The sequence below is a fragment of the Bufo bufo genome, chromosome 9 (genome assembly GCF_905171765.1).
Source record: "Bufo bufo chromosome 9, aBufBuf1.1, whole genome shotgun sequence".
Taxonomy (NCBI): domain Eukaryota; kingdom Metazoa; phylum Chordata; class Amphibia; order Anura; family Bufonidae; genus Bufo; species Bufo bufo.
The window spans coordinates 202,622,955-202,642,241 of NC_053397.1; the positions used below are offsets into that span (position 1 = coordinate 202,622,955).

The 19,287-nt window shown below is 46.2% G+C and overlaps 1 protein-coding gene across 2 annotated transcripts in view; it reads left to right on the forward strand.

Annotated features, from left to right (window-relative positions):
• Positions 1-9,698: 9,698 nt before the first annotated feature.
• SPATA6 (spermatogenesis associated 6) overlaps positions 9,699-19,287 on the forward strand; it is a 79,325-nt gene continuing 69,736 nt past the window's right edge. The window contains exons 1-2 of one of the 2 annotated variants that reach the window (XM_040408021.1): positions 9,699-9,936; positions 13,792-13,922. The gene's annotated coding sequence lies outside the window, so the exon portion shown is untranslated. The remainder of the gene's footprint in view (positions 9,937-13,791; positions 13,923-19,287) is intronic. The other variant, XM_040408022.1, reaches the window with a different exon arrangement.

Genomic DNA, 19,287 nt, shown 5'->3' on the forward strand with positions numbered 1-19,287 from the left:
TTTAGTTTGAAGCCATATGCACCATCAGATATAGAGACACATCGGTATCCACACATGACGCTCTCTTAAAGGGGTTGTCCGAGTTATTTTTTTGTTCTTTCTATGTTCCTAACTGGGCAAATGTAACAGCTTTCCAATTAACTCACTTTATCTCCAGTGGCTGGTTTCTCAGATTTCCCTGAGGGTCACATGACCTGTGATGTCAGCTTCTCTCCCTGCTCTGATAAAGGTCGTTTACAAGCCTGTACAGGAGACGTCACTGTGCTGGCCACGCCCCCCCCCTACTCTCTGCTAGGATTCTTAACCCCTTCAGCTGCACACACTGGGTAGTTCTGCAGGCAGTGAGGAGACAGTTCTGGGCACATGATCTGGCATACTAGAGAGAGCATTAGACAAGAAGGTAGGGGGAAGATCCTGTGTGTATTAGCAGTGTCATTATACAGCTGGGACTTGTAGTTCTACACTTACAACATGCTGCAGAGTCTCCCAGCAGGCAGACATGTCACTCAGGGCAGCTCTTGTATTCACTCCCTTAGCAGAGCAGGGGGAGGGGCAGAGATTGTTTTTATTGCATGTAAACAAAGGGCCAGAAAATAACAAGGGAAAGGAGAAAAAATATATATTTTTTTTGCATAAAACTTGCTTAGCTCAGTTATATATCAGATTTTCAGTGCTATATTATTTTTTTTCATAACTCGGATAACCCCTTCAATCCTTGAGCCACTCTGTAAATTAGCAAGGGAGTCACACAAATGGTGAAGCACCGTCAGCCAGGGACAATTATAAAAAGATTTATTAGACTCACAAACATAAGTGAATTAAAACATCTCATAAAGGATAAAAGTCCTCTTGCCCGACCCGGGTTTCGCTTGATGCTTCGTCAGGGGGCGAACGTTCATTCCTATTGTGGGCTGTCCTTTTAAATCCACTTAAATCCCACCCTCCATTACTTGAGGTGATGTAAATATCAATAAAATCCACATAATTAAATATACAAACTATTAATAAGGTTGAAAAAAAGACTAGAAAGATGATAGAGATAATCTACACGTACCAAATTAATTTAGAAATAAGTAGAACCTAACGTGCTTATTAAAACAATACCTTTATTATTAGCTGGGTTATAGAGCAAAAAACTGTTTGCTCAAGTGATATCCTATATATAAGAGATAGATACTCTAAAAAATACTCCTACTATAGTAGGAGTATTTTTTAGAGTATCTACCGTATTTTTCGCCCTATAAGACACACTTTTTCCTCCCTAAAAGTGGGAGGAAAAAGGCAGTTTGTCTTGTGGGGCGAAGACTGTCATTTTTACACTGATACACCGCCGACCGCAAGCTGCACAGCACGGCCGGCGTGTGTATCAGCGAAGGGGGAGAAGGGGCTGGGGGCCGGCCTTTAGTTTTGTAATGGCAGCGGGGCCCGCTCACTGTACTAATGCCATCTACTGTAACTGCAGGCATGCAATGGTTAACTATAGATATGTTCGATCCAGCGCTGAGCAGCCTGTACTTACGATCATAGCAGGCTGGAGGCAGGAGGCAGGGCGGGCACTGGCAGCGTAACTTCCTAAGTCACGTGCCTGCTCCGCCCACTTTATGAATGAAGCAGGCGGCGCAGGCACGTGACGTAGGAAGTTACGCTGCCAGTGCCCGCCCGCCCTCCCAGCCTCCTGCCTCCAGCCTGCTATGATCGTAAGTACAGGCTGCTCAGCGCTGGATCGAACATATCTATAGTTAACCATTGCATGCCTGCAGTTACAGTAGATGGCATTAGTACAGTGAGCGGGGCCCGGTGCAATGGAATACAATGACTGCACTAGGCCCCCTCTGCCATTTAAAATCTAGTGTAGATGCCAGCCCCCACCCCCTGTATTGGGGGTCATTTACAGTGGCTGACACTGTTATGGGGGGATCTGTTGATGTCAAATAGCATAAGATGTTATTTATCTGTCATCCACAGATTCCCCCCCCATAACAGTGTCAGCCACAGATCCCCCCATAACAGTGTCAGCCACAGATGCCCCCATAACAGTGTCAGCCACAGATGCCCCCATAACAGAATATTTTTTTTCTTATTTTCCTCCTCAAAAACCTAGGTGCGTCTTATAGGGCGAAAAATACAGTATCTCTTATATATAGGATATCACTTGAGCAAACAATTTTTTGCTCTATAACCCAGCTAATAATAAAGGTATTGTTTTAATAAGCACGTTAGGTTCTACTTATTAATAAGGTCGAACTGCCTTGGAAGTTATACTATAGTGCATGGGAGATGCGTTTTATATTGCCGGCTGTGTGAACAACTAGGAGGAATTGGTTACAATGGTATTTTTATCCTTCTATGTAATTGGCGTTGTGTGTGTTTTTTGTGTGTGAAAGATGGCATGTTGGTCGAGAGCTTGAAACGGGAGAAATACCTGCAGTATGATGAGGTATAAGTGTATTAGATGAGCGCGTGGAGGAAGTCGGGTGTAATCTCTGATAGTTTGGGAAACAACACGTGATGCTAATGAAGCGGCTGAATGGAGGTTGTGTTAATACTGATGATGAAGGGAGAGGAATAGAGGAGAATGAATGGAGATTGGAATAACTGCTAGTAATTATAAATGTACTGTATTTTAGTTTTTATGTGGAATTATGTTTGTATATTTGATTATGTGAATTTTATTGATATTTACGTCACCTCAAGTAATGGAGGGTGGGATTTGAGTGGATTTAAAAGGACAGCCCACAATAGGAATAAATGTTCCCCCCTGATGAAGCGTCAAGCGAAACCCGGGTCGGGCAAGAGCAAGAGGACTTTTATCCTTTATAAGATGTTTTAATTCACTTATTTTTAGGAGTGTAATAAATCTTTTTATAATTGTCCCTGGCTGACGGTGCTTCACCATTTGTGCGACTCCCTTGTGCTCAAGGATTAAGAGAGCGTCATGTGTGGATACCGATGTGTCTCTATATCTGATGGTGCACCTCCGGTGGATATATAGCAGCGCGGTCCGATATTTACAAATATGGGGTCATTTATAGTGACCAAGTAGCGCTTTAAGAAATAACAGAGCAAAGCAAAGTGCCCCCAACGATTAATGCCTCCAGCAGTAATAAGCTACCCCATAGTGGTGTCATTAGTAATAAAGCCCCTCACAGTGCCCCCTGTAGTAATTTGCTCCTGCAGAGTGAGCCCAATAAAAAAGAAAATACAATTAAATACTCACCTGATAACCGTTCCACTCTCTCATCTGCCATGTAGCGCAGGCCACAGGCCTTCTCCGGCCTGACATGCCCACATCCCAGCACAGGCGGTCTTTTACCACCTGCAAGATTGATCCGTGACCTACGAGAGTTCATGGCTGGGGACAGATTTCAACAGTACTGACGTCCCTCATTCTCAGGGTCTGTGGAAAGCTGAGTGCCAACCACAAAGGGCGCTGTAATGTAGGCGACTTTTTTAGGTGATGTTTAAAGTTTTACTGTGCTTTCTCTTGTGCCTTTCTTGGACTACATCTAAGCATGATTTCTGCGTGTATATTTTGTACCAAAACGCCCTTCGGTCAGCATATAAAACACTGCATATAAGCTTTTTCTCCGTGACCTTGTTTATCCCAATCAGGTCTCCCATTCTGATCCAAAACAAAGGAAGGCGTTAAGTCCAAAGTATATTTATTTTTCAGTGACAGAATCTAAGATCTACAAATACTTCTGCATCTCAAGTGGGCTTCGTCGATATTTAATTTGTACATCCTGGCAGCCTGACCTTACCATGGCTATCGGCCTCTAAAAGTTCTTATAAAGGACATTTTAAATGACAGGACTTAAAGATCAACTACAGTGTTGCTTCTGAAATGTCATGTGTTAACCAATTTCTGTGGCTGAGACCTTCTACGGCTCGGCTTCTCCTCTGCGCTGGTGATTTATCCTATAGCCTCCGCATGCAGGGTGTATAGCAATCCTTCATGTACTCTGAAGCTATGACTTCAATTCAAGCAAACAAATGGCCTCTCCGCAGCACTAAAGGGAACTACAAAATAACATTTTACATCGGACGTGTTCCTCTGGTATCTCCGCACAGGACGGATACAATGCGGAATTGCATGCGACAAATCTGCAGCGTTTTGCAGTATCAGAAAAGTGTATGAGGTTTTAAGAAATCTCATCTGCACTCCGCAAAAAAACAAAAAATAAAAAATCTGCAGTGTAAACTGACCTGTAGTTCTGATCCTAAAGGGGTTGTCCGCTTTATTTGCATTGATGACCTATCCTCAAAATAGGTCATCAATATCAGATCAGCAGGAGGCCGACAACTGGCTCCCCGCTGCGGTTTAGACGGCAAGCAGGTATACAGTGAGGAGAAGGCAGCACCCGTACGAGCGCTGCCTTTTCTTCAAACAGCTGATCAGCAGGGGAGCCAGTTGTCGGACCCCCGACGATCTAATATTGAAGACCTATCCTGAGGATAGGTCATCAATATAAATGAAGCGGACAAGCCCTTTAAATCTGCATGTCAACTCCACCGCGGATTTCACATAGGATGAACAGCAGCAGATTCCTCTCTGTGCGGCCGTACCCTAAAGGTGTTGTCTCAAGAAGATAAGCCCCGTTCATGTGCTCTACTATGGCATATTGGAGGTCATATACTCGGGCCCTTCTCTGTGCCTAACAATGGAGAACCACTCTGGCGGACTCGGAGCACCTATGGGTTGCATGGATGACCATTTCACTGAACGGTGGCAATGTATTGCTACCTGTAGTGTGACTTCCCTGGGAATAACAGCCAAATCGGCTTCAATCTAATCAGCTAGCCATCCTATGACACTGTCTGACCTGTTACATGTGCACTTGGCAGCTGAAGGCATCTGTGTCGGTCCCATGTTCATATGTGCCCGCAGTGCTGAGAAAAATGAGGTTTTAATATATGCAAATGAGCCTCTAGGAGCAATGGGGGCGTTACCGTTACACCTAGAGGCTGAGCTCTCTCTGCAACAGTCATGCCATCTCCACTTTTATTGATGGGGCAGGCAGTGTAAACATAAACACGCCTGGCCCTGACTTCTCCTAAAGTCAATCAAAGTTGAGAAAGCGCGACAGCAATGCAGGCACATATGAACATGGGAGCCACACTGATGCCTTCAGCTGCCAAGCGCACATGAAACAGGTCAGACAGTGTCATAATTATTTGCTGACAGATGCCCTTTAAATCTGTGAGCTGAACCTTTTACAAAGGGCTGCATGAGATTAGAAGCAGTGCCACTCCTGCCTGCGGGCTGTATCTGGTACTGCAAGTGCAATATAAGTCTCAGCCCATGCACAATGGTGGTGCTCTTTCTTGGGGGAAGCGAAATCTGAATTATTTTCTAATCTGAAAAACCGCATTAAAGGGGTTGCCCAAGTGTTTACTACTAATGGCCTATCCTCAGAATAGGTCATCAGCATCTGATTGGTGGGAGTCCGACTCCGGGCACCCCTGACGATTAGCTGATTAGTAGGGTGCGGTGCTCCGGTAAGCACCGTGGCCTCCGCTCAGCGCCGTCCATTTCACTTCACTGGATCTGAGCTTTACCTAGGCCAAGTTGGACAAGGAAAAGGTTGAGGCGTGCGTGGTCGCATCCTCTAGCTGATGGAGGGGGTTGCCGGGAGTCGGACTCCCCAGTGATCAGATACCGATGACTCATCCTGAAGATAGGTCATCAGTGTTCAACAACGCAGTCAACCCCCTTTAAGACGTTCAGACATGGCAGAGCTTGCGATTCTAAATTTCTGTTTTAGCGACTGGGATTTTTAAGAAATGCAGAATCTCCTGGGTATGTCCCATCTGTCGCATATTTGTTTTGGAGAAACAGTCGGCCGTGCAATGGAGAAGATTGTAAATGCTATAATTTGCTTGAGATTATGTTTTCGTGTTACAATCTGCATAAAAACAGATATACTTACAGGTAGGGAAGGACGAAATCCTACTTACTGCCAGAATCTTTGGTAGAATTGCTGCAGATCTGCGGAAGGGGGAAAAGTCAGCGCAGAAAAATGAGCAAAGCTCCAAATCATTCAGGAAAGCTGCAGATTCTTACTTTTGGGCTCATTCACACTTGTAAATATAGATGCACACTCTTGTTTAACAATTTGTTAAATTTTTTCATTGTTGTGTTTTTTTCTATCATACATATGTTTGTTTTATTTTGCCATTTTTGTCATGTAGAAATAAGGATGTTTAAAAAAAAAAAAGAATAAATACCCACTATGGGAACATGGAGCAAAGGGATGGTTATGATGAGACCTGAGGCTAATAGAGAAGGGTCACAAATCGCTGCCCATAGTGTACATGGCAATACCATGATACAACCCTTATAAATCACTAGGCTAATGAAGACCAGCGGCTGAGGAGATAATAGAACTTATAGCGGATTACAGATGATGGAGCAATTACAGCATTTTTCGGTTTTTAAGACGCACCTGATGGTAAGAGTTTTAGAGGTGGAAAATAAGAAAAAAAATTTTTTTTTCATCAGACCTCATATCAGATCCTCAGACCAGATTCCCATAGCAGGACAGAGATCTGACCCCCATTAGACTTCCATGTCAGACCCTCGGGTCAAACCCTAATATCAGGACCTCCCATCAGACCCCCATTAGACTTCCATGCCAGACCCCCATGAGACCTCAGATCAGACCCCCATCAGACTTCCATGCCAGACTTCCGCCACTACTCTCTTGGTACTGTGGTCTCTGTAGCAGTTGCACTCCCTTGTCTTCCCCGACCCACGCTGTACGCAGTCAGGACAGTGCAACGTGGCCCCCCAGAGAGGAAGACCAGGGAGGGTGAGTACCAGCAGCGTTTGCAGCGCCTCACTCCCTGCACATGCTGCATACTTGTGAGCGCTTCCATAATGGAAGCGCTCATCAGTATTTGCTTTATACACTGCGTGCAGAATTATTAGGCAAATGAGTATTTTGACCACATCATCCTCTTTATGCATGTTGTCTTACTCCAAGCTGTATAGGCTCGAAAGCCTACTACCAATTAAGCATATTAGGTGATGTGCATCTCTGTAATGAGAAGGGGTGTGGTCTAATGACATCAACACCCTATATTAGGTGTGCATAATTATTAGGCAACTTCCTTTCCTTTGGCAAAATGGGTCAAAAGAAGGACTTGACAGGCTCAGAAAAGTCAAAAATAGTGAGATATCTTGCTGAGGGATGCAGCACTCTTAAAATTGCAAAGCTTCTGAAGCGTGATCATCGAACAATCAAGCGTTTCATTCAAAATAGTCAACAGGGTCGCAAGAAGCGTGTGGAAAAACCAAGGCGCAAAATAACTGCCCATGAACTGAGAAAAGTCAAGCGTGCAGCTGCCAAGATGCCACTTGCCACCAGTTTGGCCATATTTCAGAGCTGCAACATCACTGGAGTGCCCAAAAGCACAAGGTGTGCAATACTCAGAGACATGGCCAAGGTAAGAAAGGCTGAAAGACGACCACCACTGAACAAGACACACAAGCTGAAACGTTAAGACTGGGCCAAGAAATATCTCAAGACTGATTTTTCTAAGGTTTATGGACTGATGAAATGAGAGTGAGTCTTGATGGGCCAGATGGATGGGCCCGTGGCTGGATTGGTAAAGGGCAGAGAGCTCCAGTCCGACTCAGACGCCAGCAAGGTGGAGGTGGATTACTGGTTTGGGCTGGTATCATCAAAGATGAGCTTGTGGGGCCTTTTTCGGGTTGAGGATGGAGTCAAGCTCAACTCCCAGTCCTACTGCCAGTTTCTTGAAGGACACCTTCTTCAAGCAGTGGTACAGGAAGAAGTTTGCATCCTTCAAGAAAAACATGATTTTCATGCAGGGACAATGCTCCATCACACGCGTCCAAGTACTCCACAGCGTGGCTGGCAAGAAAGGGTATAAAAGAAGAAAATCTAATGACATTGGCCTCCTTGTTCACCTGATCTGAACCCCATTGAGAACCTGTGGTCCATCATCAAATGTGAGATTTACAAGGAGGGAAAACAGTACACCTCTCTGAACAGTGTCTGGGAGGCTGTGGTTGCTGCTGCACGCAATGTTGATGGTGAACAGATCAAAACGCTGACAGAATCCATGGATGGCAGGCTTTTGAGTGTCCTTGCAAAGAAAGGTGGCTATATTGGTCACTGATTTGTTTTTGTTTTGTTTTTGAATGTCAGAAATGTATATTTGTGAATGTTGAGATGTTATATTGGTTTCACTGGTAAAATAAATAATTGAAATGGGTATATATTTGTTTTTTGTTAAGTTGCCTAATAATTATGCACAGTAATAGTCACCTGCACACACAGATATCCCCCTAAAATAGCTAAAACTAAAAACAAACTAAAAACTACTTCCAAAAATATTCAGCTTTGATATTAATGAGTTTTTTGGGTTCATTGAGAACATGGTTGTTGTTCAATAATAAAATTAATCCTCAAAAATACAACTTGCCTAATAATTCTGCACTCCCTGTAAGGGTCCATTCACACGTCCGCAATTTGGTTCCGCATTTTGCGAAACGGAATTGCGGACCCATTCATTTCTATGGGGCAGCAATTCCGGGTCCGCAATTATGTTCCCGAAAAAAATAGAACATGTCCTATTCTTGTCCGCAATTGCGGACAAGAATAGGCATATTCTATTAGGGTCCGCAAAATGCGGAACGCACATTGCCGCTGTCTGTGTTTTTCGGATCCGCAAAACACGTTGCGGACGTGTGAATGGACCCTAAGACACACTTCCATTTTTACCCCACTTTTGGGGGGAAAAAGTGCGTCTTATAAAGCAAAAAATATGGTATTTTATTATGGAAGTTTGTAATACACATCTTAAGTTTTATCTGTTTCCGGGAAAGCAGGATGACAAACAACGTAGCTTCATTACAGTTTCTGAATAAACACTTACCTGACTTTCCAGAACTTCTATATGGGAAATGTATCAAGTTTTGCATGATAAATCCTTACCACTTAACAGCTGCGGCATAACACTGCAAGATCGCCATTCAGGAGACCAAGAAAGCTGGGTGACCAGGACTATGGCTGCTATTACAGCACTATATGGTACTCATTAGGCGCATTTACGGTAGTGCACGCGGTGCAGATATGTGTGCACAAAATCCGCATGAAGTCTGAAATTTGCGGACCGCAAAACACTACAGCTGTCTGAATGAGCCGTGAGGTGAGGTCCTGTCACAGGAGCACAGTTTAGACCAGGAAATTACGCTCCAGCGCGGTGCGCATTTCCCGGCGTGAACACGCTCGTCCGAAATTGACCTTACTGTTCAGGAGCCGGGAAAAGCTGGGTTACAATTCCTCTAAAGGCTGCAATGACAGCCATATTGGTTGTCACTGGTGTTGAGCGAACTTGTGTTTTAGGTTCGGCGTCTAAAGTTCGGGTTATCGAAGAACCGCGTTATGGATTCTAAATTCCGTTATGGTCCGTGGTAGCGGAATCCATAATGCGATTCTTCGATAACCCGAACTTTAGACGCCGAACTTAAAACACAAGTTCGCTCAACACTAGTTGTCACCCAACTTTCCCCAAAACAGATAATTAACTAACAACCAAATTCTGAAAATGTGTATCTTAATTAATTACAGCCTTCTTTTATTCTTAGAAACACAATAATTCCTGGTTGCTATGTATCTCTATGGGCTTCACATCATTTCCTCCACCATGGCTGCTCCTCCCTCCACCCCGGGGTTACTACACAGACTTCCTCCCGGAGAACTTCAAGAAAGCAGCCACACTTTCCCCGACGGCCGGAGAACTTGAGTGCAGTATGGAAGGCCTGTGACAAGGGTGAAGCCGGGGGCGCGGGTGATGTAACATCCGAGGGACGAGCCTCCGGAGGTGGGACCGCCCACAACTACAGGACGGGGCCTCTGGCCTCAACGGACGAAGGGAACGGATCATATGGAGACCGCGCCCGGGGTAAAACCTCTGCTTTCGTTAGTGCCTGTGAACCTCATGTCATGGATGGCTGCGACTGAGTTTTTATATCGTTTCCATATTATTGTCTGGCATGGCGTCCTGGGACTTGTAGTTCCACAACATAATGAATGCTCTGAATTACCATTGTTTTGCCCATACAATATCGATTGCATTTCTATTTCTATTCAGTTTTGTCCTATAAATGCATTAAATAATAATCTTATAAAAAGTGGGCGATGATCGAAGTTTTTCTGACGCTTTTTCTGCTATGAGTCGATGGTAAAAATGGCAGAGCGTTCGCCTTGTAGATAAATATGGCGCCCGGCGCACATTTCTGTGTTGTGCCAGTCTTCATAAAGGGTGAACCTTCGCACAAAGCGCGAAAGGTGCACCGGCGCTTCTCGGAGTGATTTGCATCAGCTCTGTTCTGCTTTCGCAGTGTACAAAGAACGGATCCTAATCCTATGGATCCGCAGAGCTGGTGCGAGTAGAAGGTGCGGAACGCTCTTAAAATAGCCGCTGCAGCATTTAAGCGCACATTCACTAAATTGCATTGCTTTGCCGTACTGTTGTACGCCATAGGATCTTTTCGTATCACTAGAAGAAGCTTGCTCTAAGGCCTCCTGCACACGAACGTGTGCTGCGGACCGCAAATTGCGGTCTGCAATGCACGGGCACTGAATGTGGGCCAGCCGCATGTGGATCGTGACCCCCATTCACTTGAATGCGGTCCGCGATACGTCCGTTCCGCAAAAAGATAGAGCAAGTTCTATCTTCTTGCGGAACAGAACACCACAGAAGCACTCCGTAGTGTTCCGTGCTTCCGTTCCACATCTCCGGATTTGCGGACCCATTCAAGTCAATGGGTCCGCATCGGTGATATGGAATGCACACGGAACGGGGTCCGCAAAACGGCAATGGGACACCTACGTTCGTGTGCAGAAGGCCTAAGGGCTAGTTCACACTGACTGATTTTGAAAATCACGCTTAAAAAATCAGTGCGGAAGAAAAACACATGAAGAAAAACAGAAGTTACTCCGTGTGCATTCTGTGTCCGTTCCGCAAAAAAATTGAAAATGTCCTATTATTATCGCCATTACAGACAAGGATAGGACTGTTCTATTAGGGGCCAGCTGCTCCGTTCCGGAATGCACACGGACGTCGTCTGTATTTTTTTTTTTAGGGATCCGTGTTTTGCGGACCACAAAATACATACGGTCGTGTGCATGAGCCCTTACATGGAGCTGTTTTTTGTGCTTCACCATTCATTTCAACGAGAGATTCAGCGCTGAATCTGCCCCTAGATGCTTAATTTTTACACGTGAGAAAAAAAAAATCAAAAAAAAAAAATCAAGTGCTGCTTCCCATTGAAATGAATCGGAGGCTGTTTTGAGTTTTTTTTTTAGAGCTGATTTTGAGGCAGAAACGCACCAAAAAACTCAGTGTGAACTGGCCCTAAGGGTATATTCACATGTAGCAGATATGATGCAGATTTTCTTTCGTGGAATAGTGTGCAAAGAATCCATAGCCAGAAAAGTGCATGAGGTTTTAGAAATTCACATCTAAATGCAGTGGGAAAAAAAAATTCTGCAGCACAAACTGACGTGCGGTGCAGATTTCAAGGGTACTTGCACACGTTGCAGATTATGTGTAGGTTTTCTGTGTGGATTTTTGTGCAGAAAAAACGCAGTGTAATACAGCACCAGCCAAGTGAATGAGATTTACTAAGGGCTCATGCACACGACAGTATGGCTTTTTCAGTGTTTTGCGGTCCGTTTTTTACGGATCCGTTGTTCCGTTTTTTGTTTCCGTTGTGTTTCCTTTCCGTTTTTCCGTATGCCATATACAGTAATTACATAGAAAAAATTGGGCTGGGAATAACATTTTCAATAGATGGTTCAGCAAAAACGGAACGGATACGGATGCATTTCCGTATGTGTTCCGTCTTTTTGCGGACCCATTGACTTGAATGGAGCCAAGCACCGTGATTTGCGGACAAGAATAGGACATGTTCTATCTTTTCACGGTACGGAAATACTGAAACGGAATGCACACGGAGACACTTCAGTTTATTTTTTGCTGAACCATTGAAATGAATGGTTCAGTATATGTACCGCATAGTGAACTCAAAAAGCGGCCAGTATACTGAACGCAAAATACTGTCGTGTGCATGAGCCCTAAATCTCACGTGCACATTGCGTATTCTGTAAGCGTGGAAATTGACATGGTGTGCAGATTTTAAAATCCGCAGCCTATCAGTTGTTTGTGCGAATCCTTTATGTACAGTGGTTTTCCCTTGTTAAAGGGGTCCTCTCCCTTCAGCAAATGGCATTTATCATGTAGAGAAAGTTAATACAAGGCGCTGACTAATGTATTGTGATTGTCCATATTGTCTCCTTTGCTGGGTTGGATTCATTTTTCCATCACTTTACACACTGCTCGTTTTCATGGTTGTGACCACCCTGCAATCCAGCAGAGGTGGTCGTGCTTGTACAATGTAGGAAAAATCACTGGCCTATGTGGCGCTCCCATGGTCCAGGTCACCAGAGAGGCCGCTGCTTTTTCCTATATTGTGCGAGCGCGACCACCACTGCTGGATTACAGGGTGGTCGTAACCGTGGACATGAGCAGTGTATAATGTGATAGAAAAATGAATTAACCCAGCAAAAGAAGCAATATGGATAATAACAATACATTAGTAAGTGCCTTGTATTAAAGGGGTTGTCCAGGATAAAAAAAAAAAAGCTGCTTTCTTCCAGACCAGCGCCACACATGTCCATGGGTTGGGTCTGGTATTGCAGCTCTGCTCCATTGCTGTGAATGGGGCAGAGCTGCAATACCACAGTCACAATACATTAGTAAGTGCCTTGTATTAAAGGGGTTGTCCGTGCTTTTACTGTTGATAGTCGGCACCCCCGCTGATCAGCTGTATGAGAAGATGGCGTGCACAGTGCTCACGTGCCGTCTCTCTTCCAGTCTGTCTATGGCAAAGACCATTGGTGGCGGATATTGGACCCCCGCCGGAGGATAGGTCATAAATAGTAAAAGCTCAGACGGCCTCTTTACCATAAACAGTAAATCTGCAATAAACAAAAAGCACAATAAATAGTGCAGATTTATGGGCTGTTTTTATTGCATTGTTGCTGCGGATTTACTGCATACTAATGCGCAACTTGTGCCAGTAGCCTAAGGGCGCTTTCACACTAGCGTTTTTGTTTTCCGGTATTGAGTTCCGTCCTAGGGGCTCAATACCGGAAAAGAACTGATCAGTTTTTTGCTAATGCATTCTGAATGGAGAGAATTCCGTTCAGGATGTCTTCAGTTCAGTCCCTCTTACGTTTTTTGGACGGAGAAAATACCGTAGCGCGCTGCAGTTTTCTCTCCGGCCAAAAATACTGAACACTTGGATCCGGCATTAATTTACATTAAAGTGTATTAGTGCCCGGCAAATTAAGTGTTCCGGCAAAACGGATCCGGCATGCGCAGACCTTTAAAAATGCAACGAAAATTAATACCGGATCTGTTTTTCCGGATGACACCGGAGGGACGGATCCGGTATTTCAATGCATTTGTCAGACGGATTTGTCTGACAAATGCCATCCATTTGTGTCCGAATTTCCGGTTCCGGCGACAGAACTGCCTGTCGGAATCCTCTGCCGCAAGTGTGAAAGTAGCCTATGCAGCCTGTCAGTTTTTACGCTGCGGATTTTATCCTCTGCCAACCATTTATGGCATATCCTGCGTTGAAGGTGGAACTGCCCCTTTAAATTCACGGTGAAAAACCTCTCGCCTGGGCTCAGTGTAATGGAGTAATATCAAAGTTTACACAGTTGTTTTCCTTGCTTTTATCTGCAGCGTAGTGCAATAGTCCCCTCCATGGAAACGGCTTCAGCAACAGAGTGTGGAGTCCTGTCTGCGATAAGCAGCAGTGTGACCCTGTGCTAACACCGCGGACATGCCAGATGATCCCTGTCGTCTTCCTTCCAGTAAGTGCATTTCTTATTAAGGCTTGGAGAGTCCTGCAGGGGGGACGGGGGTCCCCCCGTTCTAGTGATCGGTGAGGGTCCGAGGCTCATGCACACAAACATATTTTCGTTCCATGTCCGTCCAATTTTTTTTAGGTATCCATATGTTTCCGTATGGCCTCATGCACACGACCATTGTTTTGTTCCGTTTTTCGTGATTTTCTGCAGACCCATTGACTTTCAATGGGTCCAATGAAAACTCGTCTAATGCACCGTTTGTTGTCCGTGGTTCTAGTCCATCAAAAAAATATAACCTGTCCTATTTTTTTTTCACGGAAAACAGTTCGCGGACCCATTCAAGTCAATGGGACCGTGAAAAAACGCAGAGGCACACAAGATTGTCATCCGCGTCCGTTTTTGTTTCCTATCATTTGCATGGCAAACTTGACTTAGACTTTTTTTTTACTTTCCTTGATGTCTGGTGATCCTCCAAAAATAAAGGAAGACACACGGAAACAAAAACGGAAATGGATCACGGAACAACGGAACCCCATTTTGCGGAATGGAACACAACAACGGTCGTGTGCATGAGGCCTATGTCCGTATTTTCGTTCCGCAAAAAAATAAAACCTATCCTATTATTGTCCGCATTATGGACAAGGATAGTGCTGTTCTATTAGGGGCCAGCTGTTCCGTTCCGCAAAATACGGCATGCACACCGACGTAATTTTTGCGGATCTGTTTTTTGCGAACTGCAAAATACATACGGTCGTGTGCATGAGCCCTTACTGTTCTAGATCCGGGATCTGCCACCTCCGGCTCCTCAGCTGTTCGGAAACTACAACTCCCAGAATGCTCCATTCCTTTCCATGGGAGTTATAAGAACGAACGAGTAAGGCCTCATGCACACGACCGTATGTATTTTGCGAGCTGTAAAAAATACAGATGACGCCCGTGTGCATTCCGTGTTTTGCAGAACGGAACAGTTGGCCCTAATAGAACAGTCCTATCCTTGTCCGTAATGCGGACAATAAGAGGACGTGTTCTATTTTATTTTATTTTATTTATTTTTGCTGAATGGACGTGCGGAAACAGAATGCACACAGAGTAACTTCCGTTTTTTTGCGGACGCATTGAAATGAATAGTTCCGCCTACGGTCCACAAAAAAAAAAAAAACGGAACAGACACTGAAAAAAAATAAGTTAGTGTGCATGCTGGGAGGTTGCAGACCCCTATTATAGGTCAGTGGTATGTAATAAAGGGTGTACGCCACAAACAGTCGTTATACCCTATTAGCAGGTGGCCCCAGATCTCCCCTTTTGAGAATGGAGCGTTGGTACATACGTCTGACCACCGCTTCATTCCCTTGGAAGTGAATAGAGCGGTGGTCACACATGTGCACCGCTGCTTCATTCTCTTATGGGACTCCGGAACCTCAGATTTTGTGTTCGCTGGGGGTCACAGTGTTGGTGGTGGGAAAACACCTTTTAAGCTTTGCGATATACAACTAGAAACCCCTTTAAGAGGGCAGCTCCGTTTTTGTATATACATCACACGCCATCCAGAATGGTATCCGGAAGGGAGGGGTAATACTTGTGGATAGTCTTCTAGTGAAATGGAAGTCTAGTGTAGAAAACCCATTCTCAAACGCCCCGTTAGGAGATACTGATTTATCGAGACACTCCCAGGATTGTATTGTGTGTAAGGCCTCATGCACACGGCCAGAAGTGTTTTGCGCTCCACAAATTGCGGATCCCAGCCGAGTGCATGCCACCATTTATTAGAAATGTCCTATCCTTGTCCTCAATACGGACAAGAATAGGACATGCTCTGTTTTGTGGGGTCACTGAACAGATGTGCAGATGCGGACAGCATGCGGTGTGTGTCCTCTCTTTTCCCCGCTCACGCCACTTTTCCAAAGAGGGCGTTGCGTGGGCAGGGAAGAGGGCGTCCTGCAGGCCTGGCTCATTTATCATTTTCCGTGCCGGTTTTTAACGCGGAAAATGGCTTAAATCTACGCCGGCAAGAGAACCGGCATAGGGTAAAGCCTGTCGCGCGGACTGCCAGATGACGCTCCAAACTTACGTAGAAGCCTGCACCGCTACATAACTTTGGTGCTTCCTCAGGCAGCGCAGAGGGACTTGAGACTGACCGGACGATCTTAAAGGGGTTTTCTCATCTGAAACAAAGGGGGGCATATCACTAGGATATGCCCCCATTGTCTGATAGGTGCGGGTCCCACCGCTATCTCCTAAACGGAGCCCCGAAAGTGGTGGACGGCGTACTGCGCATGCGCAGCTGCCCTCAATTCATTTCTATGGGGCCGCCAAAAATAGCCGAGCGCTGACTTGGCTATTTCCGTCGGGCCCATAGAAGTGAATTGGAGCGGTGGCCCGTCATGTGCGGTGTGCTCCGATTCACTGGGGAGAGTGTTTGGTGGTGGCCAGGCTAGAGTCCTCCAGCCACCACTTTGGACCGCTCCGTTCTCGATATAGGTATATATTGATATGCCCCCATTGTCTGAGATGAGACAATCCCTTTAATAAATGTCCCCCTTAGTGCTTAATTGGTATATTTTCACATGACCCCTGATGAGACGCTCCGGATCCCACAGCATGCGCGAGTAACGGAGGATGCCTCGTAAAGCAGAAGCAAAAGAGTAGGACATGTGTTAGGGTATGTTCACATGGCAACAATAGCTTTCCATTGACTTCAATGAGACAAGCATCACCCTGTGCACGCAGTGATTATTTGTATTTTCTTTTTATTATTTGAGCCTCTGATCTCAAATCCGCTTCAGAAGTCATGGGGGAAGGGCTAATATAACTATGGGTGTTTTTATTTTTATTTTTTTTGTTTTGTTTTGTTTTGAAGTTTTGACAGCGTTTCCACATCAGTTTTTCTATGGGGCAGATTTTAGGTGTGTGAACCTAGCCTAAGGCCTCTTGCACACGACCGTATGGCTTTTTCAGTATTTTGCGGTCCGCAAAAAACGAATCCGCAAAAAATACAGATGACGTCTGCATCGCCAGCACTCTCATAGAAAATGCCTTTTCTCGCTCTTCATTGGGGGACACAGAGACCGTGGGTATAGCTATGTCCTCTAGGAGGCGATCTCCCGAAGATTTTTTTTATTTTAGGAGGAGGAAGATGAGGTGAGTACACAGGATTAGGTAAGTATGTTAACCCTCTCCCCCCTCCCTCTTGGTGTGAAATCAGGCAACAGTCATGTGGATAAGCCCTAATTCGGTATTGTAGTCTGTGGGACATGCGATCAGAAGATCGGAGGTTCTGGTCCCCTAAGGGTGGCTAAAAGTTTTTCTAGGGTTAACAGGGTGGTAATGCGCCTTGAATATAGGTCAAGTCCCAGGAGAAAATTGTTTCATCACAGGGCTTTATTTATTGTAGCCCAGGACCCCCTCTCACCCCCCCTCTACAGCGGGATTCCTGTCAGCTACGGGCAGTTAGGGGGTTAATAACCAGACACAGCGGGAGGCCGGGCGCGCCGCTGCGGACCGGGACCATGCACCGGTCGGACAGGCAGGGAAGGAGCGGAGGAAGCTCCACTATATGTAATGCGCAGGTGAGGGAGCGCGCTGCCCTCTCGAGCACCGTTGTGTCCCCGGCCAGTCCCGCAGCTCAGGGAGTGGCACATACCTCCGCCGCTCCGGAAGGGTTAACGCCCGGACGATCTGCCGGGCACTGCAAGAGATCCGGCCTCTGCTCTTCCCAGCCCGTGGGGTGAACACCCCCGGCCGGTGAGTACAAGCGGGCGCCTCCGTCTGACTATTTAGGTCCCTCTGCGCCCCGGCCGACCGACAGGCTCCCGATCGGCCGTGCGCATAAACTTAGGCCCCGGCTTTGCTGCTTACTAGGCCGCAGCTATATCCACCGGTATGGGGGTGGGGGTGCAATCCGGCGCAAATTTTTCCCGCCTCACTCACTCCCCCCAGAAGCCGCTGGGCCCCGTCCCCGGTCCTCTAAAAGGCAGCTTAACCCTTTCTGGCCAGCCACCTCCTTAGGTCGGCAACAGACATTCTGGGGGTTCTATCTCCAGTGCAATGTGCCTTACGTTGAAGCAGTTAACCCCTTCCTGTCTCTCTGCCCACTTGACGCTGGGCATCCTAGTTTTCAATAAAAAATAAAATGCGCGTTATACGGGCCCCCCTCCTCAGCCCTCATGACGCAGGACCACCCTGTCTATGTGGTATCAGGCTGGGCCTGTGTCCTACACCGGACTAGGGAGGACCTCTCATAGTTCCCAATCCGCCCTCCAGGATCGTTGGTTAATTATCCTCCACCTGCGCAGATTCAGGGAGAACAGCTGAAGTTTTCTAATCCTCCCTCCGGGTCGTGTGGTTGATAGTTCTCTGGTGCACTTCACAAGGACCTCTAGATCCCAATCCGTCCTCCGGGGCCGTTTGGTTGATAATTCTCCACCTGCGCGATCCAGTGGAGAACCTCTGGAAGTTCCCAATCCACCCTCCGGGGTCGTTTGGTTGATACCGCTCCGTCTACGCAATCCGGTGGATGGACCTCTAGTTCCCACTCCACCCTCTGGGTAGTTTGGTTGATATATCCCCACCGGCGTAGCCTGCAACTGACACGGGCAAGTTTCATAGAGGTAGAACTGTGCGCAAGCGGGCCAGAGCAGAACATATTTCTCCTTGGTCACTCCGCACCCCCACCTTTCCTTCCTAGGGTCTCGCTCAGACGCACCCTCCCATCCCTGGAGAGGTTCGGTCAGAGGGGGGGGGGGGGGGATCAGGGATTCGGGCTCTGACTCAAATCCGTTGCAATTTTCCATGATGGGGTCCATGGTAGCCAGCAGTTCTTGTCGTCTGCATTACCCCCCCTTCCTCAGGCGGAGTATTGCTCCACTACTGCATACAGTACTTACCTTAGGTATTACCTCCTTCCATAGGTGAACACTCTGCTAGAGCGCTGTTTTCAGTGTCGCCCATAGGCGTTCCCCCTTCCATAGGGGACGGAATCGCATTCCCACTGGGTACAGTACATACCGTATGCATTAGCCTCTTCTATAGGTGGCGTTATAGTATTATCACCGGTTACAGTGTTTACCGTAGGCATTACCCCTTCCTTAGGCGGAGTAATTGCACCCTCACAGTGTACTGGATTCACCACATGCATTACTCCCTTCCATAAATGGCGTAATCTCTCTACCGTTGCATTCAGTTCCTGCTGTATGCATTGCCACTTCCGCTAGCAGTACTTGTATTCATTACCGCTTCCATAGACTAATTACACTACTACGGGATACAGTCCTTGCCTTATATATTGTCCCTTGTGTAGGTGGACTAAGTACAGTTACACTGGTTTCAGTGCTGGACGTATGCATTCCCCCTTCGGTAGGTGGCGGTATTG